The 24,984-nt window shown below is 38.4% G+C and overlaps 1 long non-coding RNA gene across 1 annotated transcript in view; it reads right to left on the bottom strand.

Moving 5' to 3' along the window:
* Window positions 1-13,663: 13,663 nt before the first annotated feature.
* The window catches only part of LOC148659291 (uncharacterized), a 37,998-nt gene continuing 26,677 nt past the window's right edge, over window positions 13,664-24,984 (bottom strand). The window contains exon 4 of the long non-coding RNA XR_015940586.1: window positions 13,664-13,949. This is a non-coding gene — a long non-coding RNA (uncharacterized LOC148659291). The remainder of the gene's footprint in view (window positions 13,950-24,984) is intronic.

Here is a 24,984-nt window from a genome sequence, read left to right as displayed (position 1 = left end):
AAAAAATGAACTATCCAAAAGTCTAATCTTCAAATATGCACATGTATTTTTTGCAAGCCGCTAGTTGACATTTTCAAAGGACACTTTATTAAGAGTAGTAAAATTTGCTAATAGAACTCAGTATGTATATTCATATTGTTATACATACAAGCTGGTTCTATCTATCTTACAGCTTTAATTATTCTGCCTTGAAAATTGAAGCAGTTAATAGTGCATGAATTGTACTCAGCTGAAGACTAAAGGTAAGCATTTATCTTTTTTTAGTGCCTAAATATATCATGATCAGCTTATGATTAACAACTCATCATTGTTTGCAGTGCCTCTAATGGAATTTTTCTCTTTAATTCTATTTGGCTTCCCCCACATCATTTATTATTCAGTCTTTTATAATACATTAAAAAAAGATTTAAAATTGTTTAGAACATCCTTCAAAAACATGTTGTAAGTATTGGTTAAAGACTTCCAAGTGTTAGCTTATACAGTATGTTCAAATTAATGTGTGAGATTCGAGATGGTGTTCCAGAAGAAAAGCTCTAGTAATGGAACTGTAGGGTGGAAAAAGCCGCCGTCAATCTTGCAGGATTTCGTCAGACTGAAAAAAAAAAGCTCAGGGAAGAATGGCAGCCCGAGAATTTGCCGATCAAAGTAGTTTTTCGGACTGGAGTCACTCTGTGCAACCTAGCGCTACAGATTGTGAAGCAAAAAGATTTTTTTGCAAATAATGTTATAATAGAAACAGCCAATTTTCAAAGTGACAAATATTTTGATAAACAGTGCAGCACCGGAATCCGTCAGCAGTGTGTATCCTCTCTTCTCAGCCCTCTATTTAAAACTAGCAGATTGTTTTCCAGAGCTACAGGGGTCTAAATAAACACTCAAAAGGCATTGTTTGTTTTCACCAGTATAGCTCCCTGATGTCTGGTATCAGGGACAGTAAGTCATAAGACATCAGCTCGACTCTATTAATTACCACCTGATCCTTCATTCCTGGATAATTAGGTACCCATTAGTTCTAATCAAGTAGTTACTTAATTATTGCAGTAATTAGTCTAATGGTCTAGCAAATTGAAGCTTTATCACTTTTGGATACTTAATGTTCTTGGCAGAGCGCATCACAAGTGTCAAGGCTCAGGCTTCAGCAATCAAGCTACAGGGGAAAAAAAAACACACACACAAAAAGTTATTTCCACAGTGCAAGTGTTTCAAAGTGTTTTCAATAAAACACATTTTTGCATCTGATAGAAAACAAGAGAAAACGAGTAACCTGGAGGGGAACTCTGCTCAGAACTGAGAGCACACACTTCAAAGTGTGGACTATATGTAAATACCACTTATCTGAAGGGGGAGCATGGGATTTTAAAAATATTTTAAAGAGCTTTCCCCAGTCTCTTTAGGGAAAGATAATGCTAATGCAGAATTCTGACATTTTATACAGGTTCAGAACTCAAAGTTTGAACTGCAGTAATAAAGGATGCAGGATGCAGGTGAAACTTTCAAATGTCTAATAAATTTGAGATTACATGACCCTTCTTTTTATGCAGAACAGTTATGTTACAGCCGACCTGTCTGTTGATAAAACATTTTAATCAAGACATATATTGCTGCTCATGAAGAGCAACAGCCTAACCAGGACATGCAGGGCGAGATGTTAATCCTGCTGCTATGATGAACAGTACTTGGAAATTTGAGTGCTAAAAAAAGCAACAATGTATCAGATGGTAGTACTTATAAACTAATACTTCCACAGCCAAGAGGATGTATCACTGCAACGTCACTTGTAATATGGGCCTGTGTCTGGCATCATCACTACTGAACAACCTGAGACTAGGCTGGAGCTTAAACACACTTAATTGATTTTAATCTACTAAGTGAAACGTGTGCCTATGTGCAAGATGGCCACGTCTCTTTCCTGGCACCATCTCCATCAAAAACGCATTCCTAGAAGGATCTCTCATCAATCCGTCCGGAGCACCTCACTGGTTTCCATTCATTATTTTGGTTGTACAACTCTGTGTGAAGACCATTAACAAAATGAAAGTAATAATAAATAAAAACTGGGACACTGAAACAAGAAAGAAACTGGGGAAATAGGCCATTTCAGGGCAGTTAAATTTATTTATATAAAGTCTTAGTTGTTCATCTAGAACTAAAAACAGTTTTAAGGCTTCCATAAATCAACATACTGTACAGGTAATGCTCGATTTACACATTCCTGAAAAGTTCTGTGTAATTCGAAAATGTCTAAACTTAAAAACTAATACACGAATTCATGTGAATAGGGAGTAATGTGTTCCAGGCTCATTCCCAACCACAGCTCCTAAATGAAGAAAATGACACTCATAAATTCCTGGAGGATGTTTATGTAGTTGTACTAAAAGTCATTTTTGAACTAAATGTTTCTAAATGGAAAACAAATCAATTTCATGTAAAACACTGGGGTGTTTGGCTTAATGTATAAAGGGGAAGAGCTCTGTTAGTGGTGGGTAGTGAACGGTGTGGAAAACAAAGAGTCATGGTCATTCAGCTGCATCTGGTCTGCTAAACTATCTTCAGTTCTTTTACTCTCAGTGGGCCTTTGAAATACTGCTTATTTTAGTCGTAACATTGCAAATACATTTTTATTATCTGGGTTTTAGCTGATCATAACTGTTCCAATCATTTTCTTTAATGAATGTTTTTTCACAATTTTGTTTTTTTTAAATTAAGAAATGGTATATATTTTGAGGTATGTTCAACTAAGATAGTGCAAATCAAGGTGAGTCAATTGAGAACTCTGTGGATTCACTATTGTACAGGACTTTACAAAAGAACTGAGCTCTGTCCATATAAGTTTGTATCTGCTTATTGTAAGTTATGGGTTGAAATTAATTGATTGATTCGTGTGTGAGGTCAAGTTGATGCAGGTGGATATTATATTACATTGAACAATGCAGGACTAGGAGTTAAATAATTAAATAATTCACTTCTGCTTTTGTGTTATATTCTACAATGATCAAGCCCACCCAGAATTTATTAGGTCTTATTGATCTGGATATTGTTTTTAAATTTGCGGTTCCCATTTTAAAAACTAAGCTGCATGGTTATACTGTAGGACAAGGAAAAGACGGGTGAGGAACTCAGAACACAGCAGTGCAACAAAGCTGCCGAATCGTTTAATTCATACAAAAGTCAAAGTAATTAATATGTCAGATGTTAAAATAGCTTTGTTATAGTTGTTTATAGGTTTTAATATTAAATAACACAAAACTGCAAATGTTACAAAACATCCCAGATATCCCACATGTATTCACATATAGATGACATGAGTGTATGTGTATATGTGTGAAAAAACTTCCATTATCCATAGACGCTGAATCCTAAGGAGTGCCAAGGTAAGCCATCCCTGGGTGAACTCCAGACTGGACGGGACGCCATCTACAACAGGACACATAACCACACACACACCCACACTGACAGTTGAGAAGACACCAATTAACCCAATTAACCAATTAACCATCATGTCTACGGGGAGAACAAACTCCACGCCCAGGCCCAGGGAGGTCACCACCCTGCCACCCCCATCTCAACACAAAATATGAGTACAGTCCAAGAGCACTCTGGGACTGGGGGCTGGCCGCAGTACAAAGAGGCAGCCGGAGACAGTGCGCGCCGGCAGGCGAGGAGAGGCGTCTGAGGGGTGCTGCAGCCGACTGGCCGGCCTGTCCGCAGCCGCCTGCAGGTCCCCAGCCTGTCACTTCTCCAGAGATAAAGAGCAGGAAGACTGAGAGGGTGGGCTGGGAGTCTCACAAACAGCCTATTTTGAAACTCAATAAGACTTTCATAGATCAATGAACACAATACTTTTTATCTCAGTGTTTTGAAACACCTGCTATTTGTTTTCCTGGTGTATTAATTTGTCAGTTGGAAAACGTAGAAATACGCTTAAGCTTCTTTCTTTTATATAAGAGGTATGCAGGGTCTCTTTTTATCCTCTACCCTTGTTCACAAGACAGCACTTTTTCTTATTCTTCCAAAGGTGGGGTAAAATCCCGGTTCCAATGGGAATAAAACCCAGTGTTTTATGGTGACTTTTTGAAGGTCATTGTTCTGAACAATTTATAAATACTAATGTAACATGAGATGTTGATACTAATAAGGATGATGAACAGTATAACTTTGCTAGGGCTATGTAAAACTGTGAAATACCTTTCATAAAACTATTTTCCATAGAAACAGAAGACCATTTGCAAGAAAGAGGCTCTAGCCTGTTTGGTTGCTAGAAGCTCAATCATCTGAACATCCTATTCAGTCATTTCTTGAAAGAAGCCAGGATATTGGCTTCAACTACATGGCTGGCTAACTTGCTTCATACTCCCATAGGGTGTTTAAATTAAATCTGGTAACATCTTGTTTGAATCTGGTTGGGTAAAGTACACCTGTCAAAGTAATTGTTACAAAGTAAACACGGATGTCTCGTCTTGTAGGCACCCTGGAAGTGATAACAGAGAAGACCTGACAAGCACAGATGACCTGTTTGTACTTAGATAAATAAAAAATAAGTTTGTAATGCTACAAAATTTAATTTTAGAGACTTAATGAATTCTTTAAAATATTATAACAAGGGAGAATTGCATAACATGATGACAGCATGTCTGAGTCGTTCAAACAATAAGGTAAAGCAATCCATTGTTATTATTTTCTCAACTGCATGGTTCATCTCAGTTCTCGCAGTCCTGTCATTCTATGTGGGCGGTTCTTCATGAAGATTATGGATCAAAGAGCTAATAGCAACCAAATGAGCAATGTGGGCAGCATAGCACTGCTGTATTGGAGTGAGGTGCATTGGAGAACTGACATGTTTGTAAATGTCATGTTAATTATGTTGCGATAACCAGCCTGTGAGATGATCAGTGCCATAACTTAGCTTGCTCTGATGGTCCGGGATATCGCACTGCAAAAGGAGTACTCTGCCAGATGCCTTCAGAAAAGAAAAAAAAACAAATTCTGTAACGCTCCTCGCCGCATGACAGCAATGTGTGAAAACTGACACGCAGAGTTTTCAAATTGGGACCAGGGGAGCTCAAGCATAAAATAACTTCAATCTCGCCAGCTCTCCAAGGAATAGAGCAGAGGTGCGACCAACAACAGCACAACAACAGAGAAGCAGGGAGGGTGAAGGTAGGAGTTATTAGAGGATAAAACACACCTCTCCATTTCTCTCTCGTGCAGGAACCCCGAGGATGATCAATGGATTTAGTCAGAGGGATATTCAAGCAGAAAATTGCTGCCTTTTTGCTTTCTTTGATGTGTTTCCAGAACACATACCAAACCCTCCGTCCACCAGGGTTGAAAATAACAACACAGGAGAAAAATCTCTAAGAGTAAGCCAGGAAAGAGAGAGCAAGTTTAGAAAAAAGAGTAATGTGAAAGGAGACAGGTCCGTCTAGATTGAAACTTCACATGTATGAAATTGAAGGCAGCCAATGGACTACAAGAGCAGCTTTTTATAAGGAGGCCTCTCTGACCACTTTAGGTCAATGCAAACAAAATTGGATGTGAGAGAGAGCCAGAGGTAAGACATTGTTCTGTAGATATTACGACACATTTAATAAAGCACAGATATAAAAAAAGGGCAGTGGCTGGACTGAGAACCATTATGCTGCAAGACTCATCAAATAAATAATAACACCTGTTTCCTAAGACTGTAGAGTTTCACCCAAAAACGTATTGGCATGTAAATCTTTATAGCTACAAGAGATGTTTTTGGAGTCCAAAGGACATTGTTTATGAAAGAAAATTAATTTTTATCAGCCCCTGTCTATACTGTATGTATGGAATGCACGTAGCAAATACTATGACCTACCTGTGTCAAATTGGATCGCTGGGTGCATCCGAGTGAGACAGCACTCCTTTCATTTTAACTTCATCCTATGCATATCTCTGTACACTATAAATATGCAAAGGTTGTGGATCCCCAGCCTATGGAACATGGAAAGCAATGCTTAAGTGTAAAACTCTCAACATATTCTTCATCTGAAATGTTTTGGTGGTTAAACATTAAAATGCAAATATGATAGAAACAGTGCATGTATAAGACACTCTGGACTCCACATTAAAAAGTGTCGCCAACCAATAGCTCTTCAGTAAGAATAATTTGAACTTTTAGTTTTATTATTAATAGAAGTCATGTGCTTGTGGAGATGTTTATTTTTTAATTTATTTTTATTTAAGACAGTATTGGTCCATTTTCATCTCTCCTGTCCTCTTTCGCCTGTGTTTGAAGAGCAGCGATATTTGATATTAAATATACTGCAGCGTTTATGAGAAAATGAAAATGAAAAGATTGCTTATTATTAAATATTTATGACAGCTACAGGTACCCAGATTTTCATTTCACAAAGTGCAATATTCTAACCTTGAAGCCTTTGTGTGGCAGGTTTAGAAGGAAATGTGGTCTCTGCTGTCCAACCGGAATTAACTCCTTTTCTTTACGATCATTTAACCTGTTACCTGCACGCAGCATCAATAATAAAATACATCTTTCATGCTTCTTATTGTTTCTTATTCTTGTCCTTTTAGAATTGTACATATCAGGCATTTTCGCTCACAGAAGTAATTGTCTGCATCTTTACTACGATTGGGAAGTATTCCAGCCTTTACTCCATTCCTCACCCTAACCCAGGCCTAACCTTCCGCCTAGTCATCCTCTTTCAGTACGGTGCAAAAGATGTGCATGTACAGAGAACCTGAGAAGAGAACAATATTGTTCATTGCTCTTCACTGTAATTCCTAGATACCTCTGCATCCCAAAACAGATCACTGCCTTCTTTTTTCCACAAAGAAGCAGTCAAAAAGAGATGACTAATACACCCCTGTTGTACTCAGAAAGATTTGATAAAAAGTAAATTCAACTCCGGGGGAGTGAGTTGGTTTCATCCAGGTGTACGAGCTAGACCATTTGTTCGCAGTGTTTTTTCTATCTTTTGTTCTTTTTTTTCACCTGACAAAACAATTTGGGGAATTGTCCCTGAAAGAATGCAAAACGCTTGTTGGAAAATCCGCTCGGGGGACTTTTTCTGCTGAAAGCCGTGTGGTGCTCAGTGCGCCAGGCAGTGAACGCCGGCCAAGGCCAACCTGTGCTGAACAAAAGTGCTGGATGTGGAAGCTCTCGCCCGCCCAGCGGGTCTTTTCCTCTTCGGCTCCTACCCACAGCCGAGGCTGCTGACAGCAGGAGAGTGTGGCGCGTGCGCGGGTTATGGATAGGGCTGGGTAATTAGGGAGTTTGCTCCGGTGCTCCCTGCCGCGTTGCGTGACGGCCCCATCCGTCTCTCTCCCAGCCCTAATAGATCCGCAACGCCTTCGATCCAATTAAAAGACCCCACCATCTATTTGTCAAAGGCAGGAGAGGACGGCAAGGAGAGTTTAGTGTTTGTTTTATAGTAATTGCCATGCAAATCACTGCAAAATGGGAAGTAGAGCCAAGAAGAAGGCAGAGAATGGAGTAAACTTGGCGTGCAGGGGACAACTGCTGCTCACTGGGTTTATTTTACCTTGAATTATAGCACTGGGAGGAGGGTTCGAGGGGAGAAAATCCCCTGCCCTAAGCTTCTCATCCTGGTGGGAAATAGCAAAACTAGTAAGCATCAAGTAAAGATGTACAATTGCCTGTATTGATATAATTCTGTTACCAAAACCTGTGGGGCGTGCTTTTACCTCAGGTGTCCCACAAGAGTTTGGATGAACTGTTCAGTCTACTAAGATCCACCTCTGATTGCTATATTTAAGAATTTGGTTCTCTACAGACCCTGCAGTGATTCAGGGAAAGCAATCCTACTGTTGCTCTCTAAGAAAATGTGCCCTCACTCCGGGCCCACTAGTTTCATTCTTGGAATGCGAGATTACCTGAAAGTGTCTATTGCAGTTCAGGAAACCTGATGTCCCATGCAGCATGTTTCCATTTGGTGTTACGCCGTTCCAGTATACCCAGGCAATACTCAACTGTTAAAGGCCTGATTGTAGATGAGTGAAGGTGGAACCGGTGATAAGTACATGACATTTCTAGTACCTGGTGGTCTAACACACAGGCAAAAAACACCCAGCATTACTTACAGTAGTTCACATGGAATAACAAGAAGTAACCCAAGAATTAAATGTATTGAAAAATGTTAATGTAGTATTTAGGTATAGTGAGATTGGGCTTAACCCATAGGACCAGGAGGCTATGACCCCCATGCAGAGTGAAAGTGAGCTGCACGGGTGGAGATTGGGCATAGGGGGGATGTAAAAGATGAATGTGAAAAGAAGGGATTGCTAATGGCATTTACTTTATAACACAACTAGGCTGGAACCCCAATACATCTGGGATGAAAATGACTTGGATGTTGTCATTCCTTCCAAACTTTTGTAATGAATGCCATTTCAATTAATGAGTTTGCTAACAGCACTTTAGATTTGTTTTGGGGATAGACCATTACAGATCCACTGGCAATCCAGCCTGTGTTGGTCTTCAGCCCTTCACATCTAGGAGGACCTGCTTGGAGCAGTGTTACCACCTATAGGAATCAGGATATCATGGACAGTACTGGTGGCAACGTACAGGGGCCCAAATTCCGCTCAGAGATTTCCAGCCGAAAGGCCGATTGAACACCTCACTAGTAAATTTATCTCACTAGGGTTACAAAACAAGACACTCCACGGCTGAGGCTGTAAAAAATGGTTTAACACAACGAGCAGTGAAAGGTTACGTTTAAAAACGCACTTTGAGAAATGAAAAAAAAATCAAAATAACAAAAAGCTGTAAGGCACATCACTGCAAATCTAAATTCCAGCTTCATGCTGCACACTATTTTTTTTAAACATTTTTGAGTCCAAAGTCTCATTTGGAGATAAAGAGGCACGAGTATCTGATATGTACAGAGTCTTAGGCGTTTCATTTTATTTATAAAAGCACACACACACATTATATATATATACAAAGAGGGAGAAACTTTATTATCTTTTTTGGTGTGTTTCCTATCATGTCAAGGAAAAACAGGGATTTCTTTTTATGGTTTAATTCAACAATAACATTTGCGATCAGGGTCTTGGGCATCTCAAGGGCATTCCTGGTGAAATTACTGAGACTCTGCACCATTTATCATAGCCTGACATGTGTCATGTTCCAGACTCCAGCGCGGAGAGGTTACAGCTGAAGACTGCTTGCTCTTTGTTGAGCAGCCATCACAGACAACATCTCTTATTTATTAAAAAAGAGTCGAAAACCTCCAAAAGAAAAGAGAGCTGTAAGAGCACTATATGATTTTACAAAAATAAGATGGATTATTAACAGTGTACAATGTATTTTATTTTAAAAATAAATTAGCAAACGTCTGAGTGTGAATTACAGTGGGATCTGGTCTCTGTCTGTAAGTCAGCTGGTATTATTAAAAATAAATCTGTTATACATTGTGCAGGGAAAACTATTATTTCAATCATACAAGTGCAAAATTTTATACAAATACAGAATGGCTTATGAAATGTGGATCTTTTGCATATGGTATTACAAGAAAAATGCCAAAAGGCTTTTTGTGTGTCCTTGACTTGATATCTTGCATTGTTTCAAAAGAAATGCATGAAACATTTTTTCCTTACCATTCCAGTATAGAACAAACAAACATGAACTATAGTTTTATGTTGTGTATTATTTTGTTTTAGTTTATTAGGTGTGCTGTGGTGTGCACTGTTTAAATGAAGAAGTGCCTATCTTTATTCATGCACAACAAACATGTGCTGTATCTCAAGGAGTTATTACCTGTGGTGTGTTCCTCTGAGTCAATGTATATTAAAGTATTCCAACCCTAATCTGAAGTCCAAACCTGATCTCACCATTAATCTTATCCCTAAACATAAATCTATGTATTTATGTATGTTATGCACTACATACTATAGGTATGATTCAAGTGTTGTAACTATCAAATCTGGTAGTGTGCCATATTATCAATTGCTGATGTAACTCTCATTAATATTTTATTTGGCAGATGATAGTATACATATTATTTATATAAATACAAAACAAGAATAAAATACAAATAAAACCAGAATGAAATCCAAAAGTAAAACATTTTCATACAAAATAGCAAATCATAAAAGATTAAAGACTCCATTCACATACACTCAGGGCTGCTCAGTCTTCCTCCCAATCAGAGTTTTCTAATAATCACAATCTAATACATGACAGTTAAGAAACTGACAGTTATGTAGCTCCAGATCTCTCTGTGCTTGTGTGTTTGCAGGTAAGAAAAAGCATTGAGCAAAAAGATATGCTTGATCAACACAAAGCTCTGGTAACGCCCCTGAGGAAGTTCTTACCTGGGAAGAGTCGTTACTATAAATCTTCCTGTGATGTCTGCAGCTAAAAGGTCTCTGATTGTGTCAGGGTTTTATTGTTAACAATTGGTATCCATTAAATTCTAAAGAATGTAACCACTTAAGGGTGTTAGCTGGGCTGGCAGAAGCCGACCCATTTGAGTGTCCATCGAAAGATATCCTCTGGAAACTCATATCATACCTGCAAAGCAATTTGTCTTTTACCTGTCAGCTGTACGTATACTGTATTGTACCTGTGTGTTGTTCTGGAAAACTCATTTAGGAAACAAACACCTTCTAACTCTTCTTTAATACAGTTAAAAGGGCTTTCTGAAGGGAGTTAAGTGTCTGAAATTGAATTTTGAGGTGGTGTCAGACCATGAGCAAGTCATGGTTTTGTTTCATTTTAATGCCTCGTCTGTCTACTGTATTAATCGTACAGCTGATGTAATCCCTATCACTCGAATTTCTTGTTTGCTTGTCTTTGTCTTCTTTTGTTTTGTTTTAGTCTGATAATAAATATTTATTTGGCATACAATATGTACAATCATTCTTAGTCTCCAGTGAGAGATTTATGGAATTAAAAAATGTAAGTCATACACCATTTGTTTCTGTTGTAGTAGAATCTTGCCAATTTGGATAGAAGTCTTTTTCTTTATTTTTTGTGTTGAATTTTGAGATGCCTAACTATGTTGCTGAGCACATTCCTCCTGTGTATGGTAAAGACAGAGCAGACTAAGACACAATGGGAAAGACTGACAAAGATACAAAGGAAGAGAGTTGTGCAGTTTCTGTACAAAAATACATTTTTAACCATTAGCTGATAAAATCCTCATCATATTTTTCATTTCTTCAGATGTTTATATTTTGTTTAGACCCAACATCATTATCAGACAAAATATATATCTAAAATTGATACATATTTATATTATCTATTTAAGGATTAAGCATTATAATGTTCTGACAGCTGTAGAAATATTTCAAACAAAAGGCAGCTTCTAGATAAGATGCTGCAATGCCTGTCCACCTTCTCTTAATATCATTATAAAATCTCACACTTTTGCAGGACTACAAACATTCTTGGAAGACAGATTATCAAGTGCACTGCAGACACAATGCACACTGCCAAGCACAATGTTTCGCCAAGCACTGTGCTTAGGTTACATAGTTACAGAACAAATGTCAATACAATAATCAAGAACATATGAGAAAATACAACAAATTTTCAAATAAGAGAGGCCATTCAGCCCATCTAGATCATTAGGATTTATCAGATGAAGGTTTTGAATACTCATCCAACCATATCTTGAAAGAAATAATATAACCGCCTTTGACAGGATAGCCTGATATAACTTGATCCACACCTCACTACCATGTGCCTCTTGTAATAACATTATTGTGAATGCCATGTTATTAATATCACTTCATACATTAAGTGCAATATTTGTTCCACTTTAAATGTGTTTTTAAAAGTCAAAGCTGGATATGAAAATCATAATTAGTGTATATGTGTGCAATAACATTGTAATAACATATCGATTTTGTTTTGTGATCATTTTTTTTTATTTTAATGCAAAACAAAAATGAACATTCAAACAACAACAGAACACGAAAATAATCCCTCTAGCCTCCCCCAAAACTCAGTCTTTCCCAGATAAAATTTTAGGAGTCCTATGAAACCAGTAGTAACTCAATGAAGAGCTGCTCTGTATACTCTTAAAAAATAACTGATGTCTATTAAAGAAGATGTTGGTAATGTATACTTTGCTTTGTCCTTATCCCCAATGCAACATCCTTTTTCATTAAAATGAAATCTGAATGTGCTCTAGATAATACACGGAAGAAACAAGCAAACAGTAAGAGATAAAGCATTTCTCATTTCAGTTAAATCAGAAAGGGAGTAAGAGTGATCTATCGAAATTACCTTGAACCAAGATTCTTAAGGTTCAATTTGACTAATTATAATTTGAAACATTGCCTGTATAGATTTCAAATGAAATTTCTGGGTTAATGCTGTTAACAGATTCCCCATACAAAAACAAAAATAAGTAAATACAGAAAGACATTTCAGAGCCCCATTGTATGTGTGATGGTTTAATTAACTCTGCGTATTTTGGTAAATGTAGCTTCATTTAATCAGTCCGCTAGTAATGTCTGTGACAATACGCAATGTAGGCAGACACAATTACAATTCAAATAAAACATGTCCTTGATGCCTGGAGATCTATTAATTTATTGTTCTCTTAAAAAAGACAATTTTAAAAGAAAATAAGGTCTCTTTCTTCACTCTGTCACACTTAGATTTCTTATGTTGCCATATGTGGCTCTCTTAACACAGTGCCCCTGTGCTGCAGTGTCTCGGTGAATATATCCGAGCACATCAGGCAATCCTTTGACCTTCTGTTTTTCTGAACTACAGCCTCCAATAGACCCTACAGTATGTCAAGTGCAGACTGGGCCTGTCTAGATTTCATCAAAGCACTTAGATTAATTAAGGTTTTCTCTATACCTGCAAAACTAATATCATGTTATTGCGGCTTACTGTACCTGTAGGCTTTCTGCTAACAGTTGCTTTTTTGAACTTCCTCTGTCACAATTCACACCTCTTCTCCTCTTTAGTCATACACCTAGTGATGGCTGTCGTATTGAATTATCATTTTCTGGCAGTTAAGGAAGCTGTGCATCTCATATTCATGTGCAGAAACTTTTGGACTTCTCACTGTCACAGAAGAGACAAAATGTAAATCCTACCCAATTACAAATAAGCTAGCTCTGTCGCATTATAATCCTCTGCACATGGGATATCACTCAAGAGCCGATACAGTAAGTTATCAATTCATTGTAAGAGTACAGTATGTACAATATATATTATGTTTAATTTCCTAATTTACACTGACCTATCACAAGAAATATTAATGTTTGGCTGTGAATAAGGAGACCTACAAGGGCCCTTGAAGCAAACACTGGAAAACCTGAAAGGTACTGAAACAGTCATCACACGTGCAGAAATTCAGAGAAGAAAACTATGTCAGAATGAATATGCAAAGGCCTTCTTTGCACAAAGGGATGCTGGTATATGGAACTTGCTGGCCCAGCCATGTTGTTGCAGGAGAGTCCTTCAGCCAACAGCTGAATGAGACCTTTGGATCAATATGTCATTAGAAACTAAACAAGCAAGGTGGGCTGAGTGGCCTCCTCTTGTTTGCAAGCCCCTGTATAAATGGGTACTCTCCAGGGCAATAATGTTAATTAGAAATTGTTCTCAATTAGCGAATCTGGTTAATAAAGCATCAAAGAAAAATATCCTCTGCTTTAATATTTTTTAATAAAACTGATTGCACTGTACACACGTCGAAGATATCGCTTGATTTATTTTTTCTAAAGAGCCTTCATCCCCTTCGTGGCCCAGCTCCCACCGTGGCTTTTGGGAAGCAGAAATCCGAGCTGGCGGCACTGCCGTTGTTGTGGATTGCTTCTGCTCGTCTCCTCTCTCCGCTGCTCTGGCTCGGGCTGCGCGGAGGTCAACGACGCCTCTTCCACCGTCGCCCGGCTCCTCATCGGCACTTTGTGAGAAGTTGTTTGCTGCGGTGGCTCCGTTCCAACACAGAGAACCTCTATTGTCTGCTCTGCGGTTATAAATGATAATAATTAAAGGCAAATACACAATAATTAGTCACACTAGGTTTATCCATCTGGTGTACCTGCTTCCCATCACTGTGTCTTTGAGGGAACAACAAGCAGCAGATTGTACGGTACACAATGGTGGGTTGAAAGGTATAGTGGAACTGAATTAAATGAAGGATCATTAACAATGTTCAATTTTTTGGAGAGAGGTAGCAAAAGAGAGCTCATTCAGCACTTTTGTTGGCCCTCTCACTCTCACTTCCCCTCAAAGTGTAGAGTTCTATCAATTGAGCTCTTAACCACTTCCTCCCTGCGCTTGTTCTGTCCTGTGCCACACATGTGGAAAGCCTGTGCTCTGAACTGAGGGCCCAGAATCTGTACTGGTTTGCCATTTTGCCTTTTAATATGCTATGGTCCACTTTTGTAGACATTTTATTAAATTCATATTTGCCGGGAGACATTGTGTTTCTAGAGCACTTATCATCCATTCAAGTGTTAAGCTGACAATATGCTGGTCTTTCCCTTCGGCTGCCTGCTTCAGGTGACTGTGGAAATCAGCCACTTAGCCACAGATGAAGTGAGAGCAGGGCAAAGAGTGAGATTCATTGTGTACTTTTAATATTAATTGATATCATCTGAATCTGACTGAAAGTGTGCTTTGCTCTAAATATCAAGTGAGTTTCAAATGTTCTACAAAAATTCTTCCGCAACTGTTGCACTGACTCTTTATTCCACTCTTATCCATGACTGAGCAAGGGAAATTGGTTCCAACTAACACTATATGGAGGGAGGAGAAACATTCATTCAGTTATATTAGTTCAAGTAGGGAGCTGTGTAAGAATGCGTAGGCTGCAAAGTAACAGGTTAAGGTTTATTCCATGCTGAAAAGAGAAGAAAAGAAACACAACGTTTCGGCTGTGGAGCCTTCTTCAGTTATATGAAATAACTAGGACCTGGGATATTATGACCAGCCAGCCAATTGCAAGTTGCTGAGCTGGTGCATGATGATAATGTTTTTTTTCAGTGACTTCTTGTTTGTACCCACTGGAAACCTATCATCAAGTACCGAGTGTGCTACTAGCAATAAGTGGGTAGGTTTAAATTTTCATTTAAGAATCTAGGTAACTAGATGTGCAACCTTGCTTGAGTCTGGAACAAGCTTAGTTGAAGCACATACCCTGGCTTCCATCAAGAAATGTCTGGACTAGATTCTTTCATCAGTTTGATACTGAAAACCACATCGTATAGATGGGTCTCCTCCCACTTGCACTTTTCTTAATGTGCTCATCTTGGTTTCAAAGGCTCACTATACAGGAGTGATAATATGTCGTAAATTATATTAATACATTCAATGCAAAAATAGCTCATATAAATAAAAATATAAACACATAAAAACATTGTGTAATATTCTCCAAGGTTGTACTCTAATCGTTTTGGAAAACTTGTTTTTTTTGTAGTACTGTTAAAGTAATCCACTTATGATTTACACATTTTGTAAATATAAATAAATTACTAATTATTGTCACTTATTATTCAATTATTGATTTTTTCATCGTAACAATTATTGTTTTTCACAAACCATCTCTTATTAAAATCTATACACAGTGGATCTGAATGAGCCTCAAGCATTTTCCGCATCTTTTAAAGATCTACAGGTCTTTCGTATCTGCCCATGTTTCTATCATTATTGAATGAAGCTTGTTAAGCTTTTATCCATCTTCACTATGATCTCCCAGGACAGTACAACTGCATGTTTTACTACATTGTACCTGTGGCTTTATGAAGGGACTGCATCTTTGTACAGATGTTTCAGGATTAAAATGGATCTTTGCGGAGAGCATTCTACAGCTACAGGAGTGTTGTTGCTCTTGCCAGATGCTGACATCCCTTCAGCACCGCTCTTCAACATTATACAGAATCTGAATTAAATCCCTATGCAAACGCTGGTTTAAGGTGTCTTTTGCCTTTGTCTTCTGGCAAGTGAGAGCACTAGATACAATAATAAAGTAAATATCAAAACGTTTTTGTGTGTTCCACGGTGAGCAGAGGGGATCGTGATGCTTAACAGAATGCCGAGTCAAACCACGTCCAGCGCCATCACTTTTTCACACCGAGTGAAAACTAACTGATCTTTAGTTTATGATATTCCAGCGAACTCGATGAATTTTTAAACAGCTGCTATTTAAAACGGTCAATTTCTTCATAAGATTTTATTAGATCCCTCTGGTCTGTTCAATATAGCTGTCAATTAGCTACTCTAAAACTTCCAGGCTACTTGGCTTTATTGTAATGAAATATGAGCGCCTGTGTGTTCGCTCTAATTTCACAATAGACTGCTTACCTTTTCTTTTTCCCCCGTGTTATTATAAAATTCCCTGATTTAATTGATGTTTGGAAATTATTACTTTTCTTGCAAGGCCTTAAAACCCCTTAACTTCCATTATACTGCATTTTCCCACACAAATGCTCAATAATTTGTCCTTCCACATTTTTAAAGCAATAGCAGGGCTTACTTAATTATTGACAAAACAATGAAATTCCATAATAGATCTTGCAGTGTTGTGCATTAGACATAAACCAGTAATTGCTCTTCTGAAAACAGAGACAGACAGCTACTTAAGGTTATGCATATCTAAGTGTACTCTATTAATAAGAATAAAAAATATATAGAGTGTGCAAACAATTAGTGCTATTACACCAAGATTTATCTCTCAGTTCTTGGGCCCATAAAAGTACAGTAGTTTTGAACATAGACATTTCAATGTGCTAGAATAAGGGAAGGAGAGCAATTCAGAGAAAACAAAGGATTATTCACAATGGTTAAAACCACAGCAGAAAAAAAGAACAGTGATTCCTTATTCCCATTGATTCTGCTCTGAGGTTTGGAAGATTGCTCTGAAACTTTGTAAAATTAGATGTTTGCAAGATAAAATGCACAAATGTGAAACAAAATCAAAGCGAGAATATTTTACACAAACTATGCATGTTCAGTGTTTTTGCTTCTTTATGCAAAAATACAGTTCTATGAAGATCCACTAAAAATGTATCCATTTTGTTTTAAGGTAACGTTTAATCCTGACTTATCTGTACTTTATAGTGCAAAAAGTAGCCTCTTAGCTGGATGTGTAGACAGGAATAAATGATATTATTAATATGATACAGTATATCTGACAATGAGTCAATTATATGTGATTGTAAAAGGCGATGGATTAGCTAACAACACTTAATTTTTAGCTGTAGAGTTTTCATTGAGTTGTAATCAGGTTTTTGAAGACTGTGATCAATGTTATCTAAAAATCACTATAGAACAAGGCTGTGTTTTCAACCAAACTAAACTCTATTAATAACAAAGTTGTAATAATAGTAGAAAACACTAGTGGAGTTTTTTATCCTATGTACTATATGTCATGTCTAGTTATATGTACTTTTATTAAGGAATGATATCCATGTTCAACAATCATTTTGTTTTTTCCTGACTTGATTAGACTGATGGTACTATAAAATACCATGTTGATCAGGAAGGCACAGTATACAGAGTAAAGAGTATAAGTTTATTTGTAAATGTCAGATTCCCACAATTAGACCGTGTGCAAAGTACTTGTGTATCTACTCATGGAATAAACTACTGAATCTTGGAAATGCTTATGTTATGTTATGTTATGTTATGTTATGTTATGTTATGTTATGTTATGTTATGTTATGTTATGTTATGTTATGTTATGTTATGTTATGTTATGTTATGTTATGTTATGTTATGTTATGTTATGTTATGTTATGTTATGTTATGTTATGTTATGTTCACTCTGTATCACAACATTCATCTGATTTCATTCTTATTTCAACAATCGTTTATCTTAAAACTTTTGAGGTTCCAGATATAGGAACACTATATCCTTGTTACATACAGAGCATGACATAACAGATTGTTTTCTGAATAATTCATTCTACTTATGAATAAGCACTCTTTTAGTATTTAGCATGCCACATCCAAGCCGAGACAGATCTTCGGTATATGTTGTAATTGTTCCATCAAAGCCAGTGGCTCAAAAATCAAACTAACACCTTAATAACAAACACCATAAATGTCTGTCCAAGAGCAGAATGCGTGTCTATTCACCCAAACTGTGGAATGTCCCTACACTGTCTATTATTTGCCAGAGAGACACAGTGGAACTTTTTCTGATGGCTTCTTTAGTTGATTTTAGTGCCTCTCCATTTTTCTCTCACTTCCTCTTTCTTTTAAAAAATCTGTTGTAGGTACAAAATGTGTCTTTAGTAAAAAAATGTGTGTGAAAATCATTCTATTTTTTTTATTATTTTTTATTTTATTTATCTGAACTTTTTCCAGAACACTTTTTATTGTCAGATTAATTCCTATTGCATCCATTATAAATTTAAACAAATGGTCATCCATTTTGGACTGTAATGCTCAACTCTCTCTTAAAGACAGGAAAAGTTTGTTTCAAAACCCTCCTATGTGTTGGTTTCTTTTGTAACAGAAAGGTTTATTTATCTATCTATCTTATTCCTTATCTGATTGATTTTCTTAACTGTGTATTATTATTTTCAACAAGAAAGCATTACCGGTTTCTTTGTTAAAACTAATAGTACTAATCATAAAACTAAGCAGATCTCCATTGTTTTATTTGTTTATTGTATTTTACCATGTGACTTCACTGCCCTCTACAGACTGATAGTGGGTCTGCATTAGGGGATCAAAAGTACGGTACAGAAAAAGTCAAATTAGTGCATTTTACCCGTAAGTAATAATTACTGTACTAAAACTAATTAATTGGGGGAAATTGTTCCATGTTCACACCAAAGTCAATCAATTATTAATTTTTGGGGAAAGTGCATTTTTAAACTATTATAGTAGTTTACTGTCGATAAATATGCCTTGTCCTTAAAACTATATAGGCAGGTTAATCTCACAGTAGCGTTACTTACCTAAATGTATAAATAAACAAATTAGTGCAAGCTTTGATGTTGTTTTGCTTTATTGAAGTTAAGCTTCTTGAGCTTCTTTTCTGATCATGATGAGAGTGGTGAGAGATGAGATGCCTCACTAGTTGGGAGCTCCATATCTCTGAGCTTTCTGCTGGGTCTGCTGTAGCTAGACAGTGAGGAGACAAGGCAGTACCACATCTCTCAAAACTGAAACCTGTGGCTTGGGGACCCTCAAATTCCACCTTCGGAGAAATCAACTTCTGCACAATTCTCTCGTGCACAACTATGGACTCTGCAAAATATTGTCTGGTATTAAGACGAACAGTCATATTCTGATATCTGGATAAAAAAAAATTGACTTATCGAAAATGCTTTTCAAGATTGGATAGGCCCATTTTTCTGTTATGAATTTTTGTAAATGACGTTTCTTGTTTTATCACCAACTATCCAGGTGGATGCTGCACATTGGTGGTGGTGGAGGGGAGTCCCCATTACCTGTAAAGCGCTTTGAGTGGAGTGTCCAGAAAAGCGCTATATAAGTGTTAGCAATTATTATAATTATTATTATAACTATGGATTAAGACATTCAACATTTTATTAAAAACAATAATGAATTATTTAATGTTTGGAATGTGACCTTCATGTGTTGAAATTTACAACCTTGAGGTCAATTTAAAAAAAGGCTCTCAGTGAAATGTTCAGGAAAGGCAGTACATGTTTCAAGTCTTCAAGGAAAGAGGAAGACCACACTGTCTTAATGAAGTTTTGTCCACTGTGGGAATTGTTTTGAAATTCTAAGCTTACGCCAGCTGAACCACTGAAGACCAAGTGCAAAAAAATGCAAACCTCCTTCTTTCTCCCACTTAAACTTGGAACGCCAGGCGATTTCTAACAGCAATAACAAAAGTAAAGAGGTCTAGAAATTAGCTTCATGCAATGTTTAACAGAAACAAGCCTGGTTATTCCTGCTCTGTTGTTCACTTCTTCAGGAAGAGGGGAACCATTTGAAGGCAGGTGTGCACTGCAGCAAGTTTTGCCAAGAGTTAGTTATCAAGAAAGACAGGAAAAACCCAATAAGACCCAAAATGCCCTCTGAGAGCTCTTCAGCCACATCCCTGGCTAAATTCCCTGACTCCCTACCTTTGGATTACCTAACGTTAATCTGGGATGACAGATTTAATATTAATAATAACAATAATAATAACAGTAATAATATTTTTTACACTTATATACTGTAGCGCTTTTCATGACATTCCACTCAAAGCGCTTTACAGGTAAAGTGCCCCACAGGTGTGCAGCCCCACCTGGATGATGCTACGGCAGCCATAGTGCATCAGTACACTCCCCACATACCAGCTCTCAGTGGGGAGGAGAACCGAGTGATGAAGCCAGTTCAGAGATGGGGATTATTAGGAGGCCATGATTGGTAAGGGCCAATGGGAAATTTGGCCAGGACTCCAGGGTTACACCCCTACTCTTTTGGAGAAATGCCCTGGGATTTTTAATGACCACACAGGCAGGACCTCAGTTTTACGTCTCATCTGAAGAACGGCACCTGTTTACAGTATAGTGTCCCTGTCACTATACTGGGTCATTAGGACCCACACAGACCGCAGGGTGTGCGCCCCCTGCTGGCCCCAGATTTCCTCAATATTCTCCTTAGCTTGAACATTATGCAGTACTTTCACCCCCACACAAGCCCACTCACCACCATCACCTTTTCAAATTGCCATGGAAACTCATATTTCTTTTTTTACTGAAATCCACAAAAAAACAGAGAAGGTATGAGTATAAGACACCCACCCAGTTTGCTTATCATTTGAATTCGGGGTACTCCATTAAGCTATAATGTTTCTATCGAGCGAAAGACAGACTCCAATTAGTTTTTGCTGACTCTATAGTAGGTAGTGGCCACAAATCCAATTAAGCATCACTCTGATGCTGAAACAATCAGAGTTGTTATTCCAGTCGGGATTACAAACACCATTTGTTGTTTTTGATAGTTTGCTTAGTACCACTCTTGATCTTTAACCCCTGCTTTGCTAGTATCCAACAGAGAACCAAGAACAATCAGCAATATTTCTCTTGCTTAATTGCTGACTACTGCGTATTTCTGTTCTTTCTTCTTTCACTGAAACATTTTTTGAAAGCTTCACCATTTTTGCACCATCAGAATCCTCTCTGCTGTGACCTGAAAATCAAACTGGCTGTTTTCTAAAGGATTTTCTCCTTTTCACATGTAAAAGAGCACCATCCAGTGGACAAGTAATGTATGTGGTCTGTGATTTTTTAACATTACCTTTTTACGCAGAACTCTCTGGTGATGAAAGGTTAGTTCGTGGTTCAAATGATTCTGTGAAAAAAATCTTCCCTAGTAAAGCTTTGAAAACAAGAAGAAATTAAAAATAGCAAAGTCTGAAATCAAGGTACTAAGGATTGTTTTTATAAAGTAGCTAGATGTAATATTTTTAGACAGTTACACATTTGTAACTATCATAGTGCTTTTGTAATTTTGTTGTTGTATATTGTTAATATTTTATACCAATTTTGTTTAAGTGTGCAATAAAAAGTTAGTAAACCGTTTTAAATATTGGCTACATACATCTGCAAAGTAATAGCAAAAACCTAGCTGAACTGTATTCAAACACATACTTATTGATTCCAGATCATGTATGTTGTATGTACTGCTAGCATGTTATCCATCACGGATTTCTTGTTTTGCCCAAATTCAACACAAATGCCAACTTTAAAGTTCCATTTTCAGTCCCATTCCTGGTGATCACAGGCTGGGCTTGATGTTGTGCACTGTTGATGAGCTCCTGAAGTGTGCGGGAGTCTGCTAGGGCGATAGGAAAGCTCAGCCTCTCTTTTTAGTCAATATACAGCCTCTGAGGAGTAACGAGCGCCAGATGAGGTAAATGTGCCAAACTGCGCGATTGCTATTTACTGTGGATCACAGTTCACAGGGGACTCAACCTGGCCAGCATTCAGTGGGTAAATACTGAGACGGAGATCAGCAAATTTAACCCCTTTAGTGCCGTTGCTCCACTTTTCTAAAGGGGGCCTGCCTCCCTCTAACAGGATTTGAAGCCTGCACAGGGGTCATGCTAGCAAAGGAAATAACAATGCGTTAAAAACATAAGTGCAATCTCTTCTGTATACGTTTGGATAATCTAGAACGATGACTTCATTGAGTCAAAACCATTTCTCCCATTCCCCTCTCACTTGATGTTGTATTGAGCAGATGTGTAGGGATTTACTTATGTTACATGCTGCCGTGGGGTGGAGGGGGGTATTGCAACAACAATATTTGGGACGGAGCATTGTTCGATTCTTGGCTTCGGGACATTCCCCAAATAAAGCTCGTCTACTGGCAATATTTATGTGGGCTGTTACGGCACTGTTTCTGAAGATTGCTTCTCGGTGGCGTGGGTGGTAATAGGTAAAGGAAGGGGTGAAGTCTCTGTGGCCACATTCCTACCAGCTGGGCATTCCCTCTTTCTTGCCATCTCCAGATCGGCCGGGCACGGGGGGAAAATGATGCGCTGTGCCTTTAAGAGGTGGCAGAGGGAACAGGAGACAGCTCGGGTGCTGCCAGACGGAGCAGCTGCTGTCACTTTTAATGACATTACAGATTGCATTGGAGCTGCTGCTGCTGGGCTTCAAATGTGGTCGCCACTGGAGAGGGAGGACAGCATTGTGCAAGCTCCCTGGCTTCACCTGCAGCAGTGCGATTACATTCTTCCATTGCTTTCGCTGGGCCCCTTTCTCTAAAGCACGTGTCCGTCCAGCGTGCTCTGACACTTCCCACTAGTGTGCAAATGACAAGGCACTCCTTCCCCCAGGCCTCGACACAGACGCGTCTTGTTCTCTCCGCTAGGGCAGCAGGAAGTTTGCCGAGGTTCCCGGAGGCGAGAATTTCATTTCCGGAGCTCCGTTATTCAGTCGCAAACAGGTCCCAGGAAGGGAGGGAGTACGCACAAAATATGACGATGTATACCCGTAAATATCATAGCCAGCACGCCTTTGCTTACAGGAGGCTGGATTCGAGTAGCTGCCAGTTACTGACTTGCCAGATGGTCTAGCCTTTAACAAGGTAAACTGTGGTGCAGGAGAAATGAGATCTGTTCCATGGGCGGTCTGCCTCTCCCTCTGTTGATGCCAAACACAGTATATATTTCTATATACATGCTCTCACCATCACTCTTCATTACTATGTATGTATATCTCTCCTGCACAATCTGTTATCTTACCCGCTTCTCAACACAGTGAAGTCTTCCTACTGTATGTACTGTTTTGAGTACTTTTGACTGTAAGAGGCCCTATGTTAGTTCCTCCCTGAACAATCAGCCACCAGGCACCTTCACTGTTGGAAAACAAGCTCTTTCTTTCCCACCAGGAAAGTGGGCTTCGCATGAAACCTGTCACCTGTATTTCCTACAGGTGGACAATGAGGACAAGGACTTGCCCTCTGGTATGTCACCTTCCACTCCACGAGCCTCCTAACTGGTGACATGAGCATGCACAAATTAAACACAGCACCTCTTTGATTGTGAGAGAGTGAATCCCGTTCCTGGTATTGGATTGTTATTATGGCAATTCCACCAGTGGAAGAAATATTGAGGCCTCAGTCCTGCAAGGCTGGAGTGTGAGATCTGGGCTGCAGGGAGCTACAGAACTGCAGGTTGCGAGGCTTCTGCCTCTCAGAGCAGTGACGACAACTACAGATTGAAATCTTACTGCACAATAATTATTATTATTATTAAATTATTATTTATTGACTAACATGATATTTAGCACCCCATTTGTGTTTGTTCATAAACTCCCCATCACCATCATCAAGCTTAATTGCTGCTGTTCTCTTTCTTTAGAAGTGACCTTTATTCATTTCTCTTTTTTTCCTTTTTGCCATCAGTCGCAGGGCGGGTAATAACACGGCCTAGAGAAATTTGTCACAGCACCTAGTTGTTGGTAACATACATCAGCCATTCTGAAAGATGAATTCGGCAATTGTTTGTCTGTGAGGGCTGTTTCACATAGGGTCGTATTGTTCAAAAGTGCACTTAATGAGAATCATCAGGGAGGTGGCTGAATAAAATACATTGATTTGCGTTAAGAGTTGCAATGGTTAGCATTGCTGCCTTGTGGCGTTGTGTCCTTGGGTTTAATTCCTGGGGTGTCATCTCTGTGGAGTTTGTATTTTCTTCCCGAAAGTGGGGTTCTTTTGGGAACTTGGGGTTCTAAGTGTGAGTATGTATCTCTGTTTGTGACTGGTATCCCATCCAGGGTGTATCCTGCCTTGCACCAGTTGCTTGCTGGGATAGGCTCCAGCTCCCCTACAACCCTGTATTGAACGAAGTAGTTAGAACATGGATGGATGGTTTGCATTAATGGCTTCATACATGGTTTTTTTGCATATATATAATGCAAAAATGTATCGATGAGACATCTTTAAGGGCATGAAGAAGATTGAATCCCAGGACCTCAGAACTGAAGAGTTCTCTCCAGCAGTAATCTGCATTGGTGTTCTAGGAAATCTAATTGTGGGTGGGTGGGGGGAATTCAGAGATCCCCTCCTGAAACTCAAATACAAGCTGTTTTTTAATCCTTCATCCTGACTCTACTGTTTCCCTATAGGGCCCTTTAAATCCCTGTTGGAGGCCTGGTGTCTTTACAACAGCCTGACCTGTGAATCAGGAGGTTAACTGTCAATCTGTCTTTTCTACAAGCTCATGCCAATTCAAAATATGTACGCCTCCTGCTGCTTATATACTGTAAGCGTTAAAATCTTATTAGTGCTCCGGTCTTGCTCAGTGCTGCCACCAAAGAGAAAGTTTGTTCCAAGTTTAGAGTATTTTGTAGGCTTAAGCACTCTAAAGAGTCCTACCCTTTCCCCTGCCCATGTTGAACAGTAATTCAGCTTATTCAAAAATGTCCATTATACACAGGGAATCTCTGAAAAAGATCACCTTTTTAGAAATTAAAAATGTTTACTTTTAAATAAATGCTGTTGCTTTAAGGTTTGCAAATTTTAGTTTTTTATGTCTAACATATACAACTGGAATACATTCCTTCAGGTAGGAAGCTGCG

Source organism: Lepisosteus platostomus, chromosome 7, assembly GCF_059453375.1.
Source record: "Lepisosteus platostomus isolate fLepPlt1 chromosome 7, fLepPlt1.hap1, whole genome shotgun sequence".
Classification (NCBI taxonomy): domain Eukaryota; kingdom Metazoa; phylum Chordata; class Actinopteri; order Semionotiformes; family Lepisosteidae; genus Lepisosteus; species Lepisosteus platostomus.
This window is presented reverse-complemented; position numbering and strand designations above follow the sequence as displayed.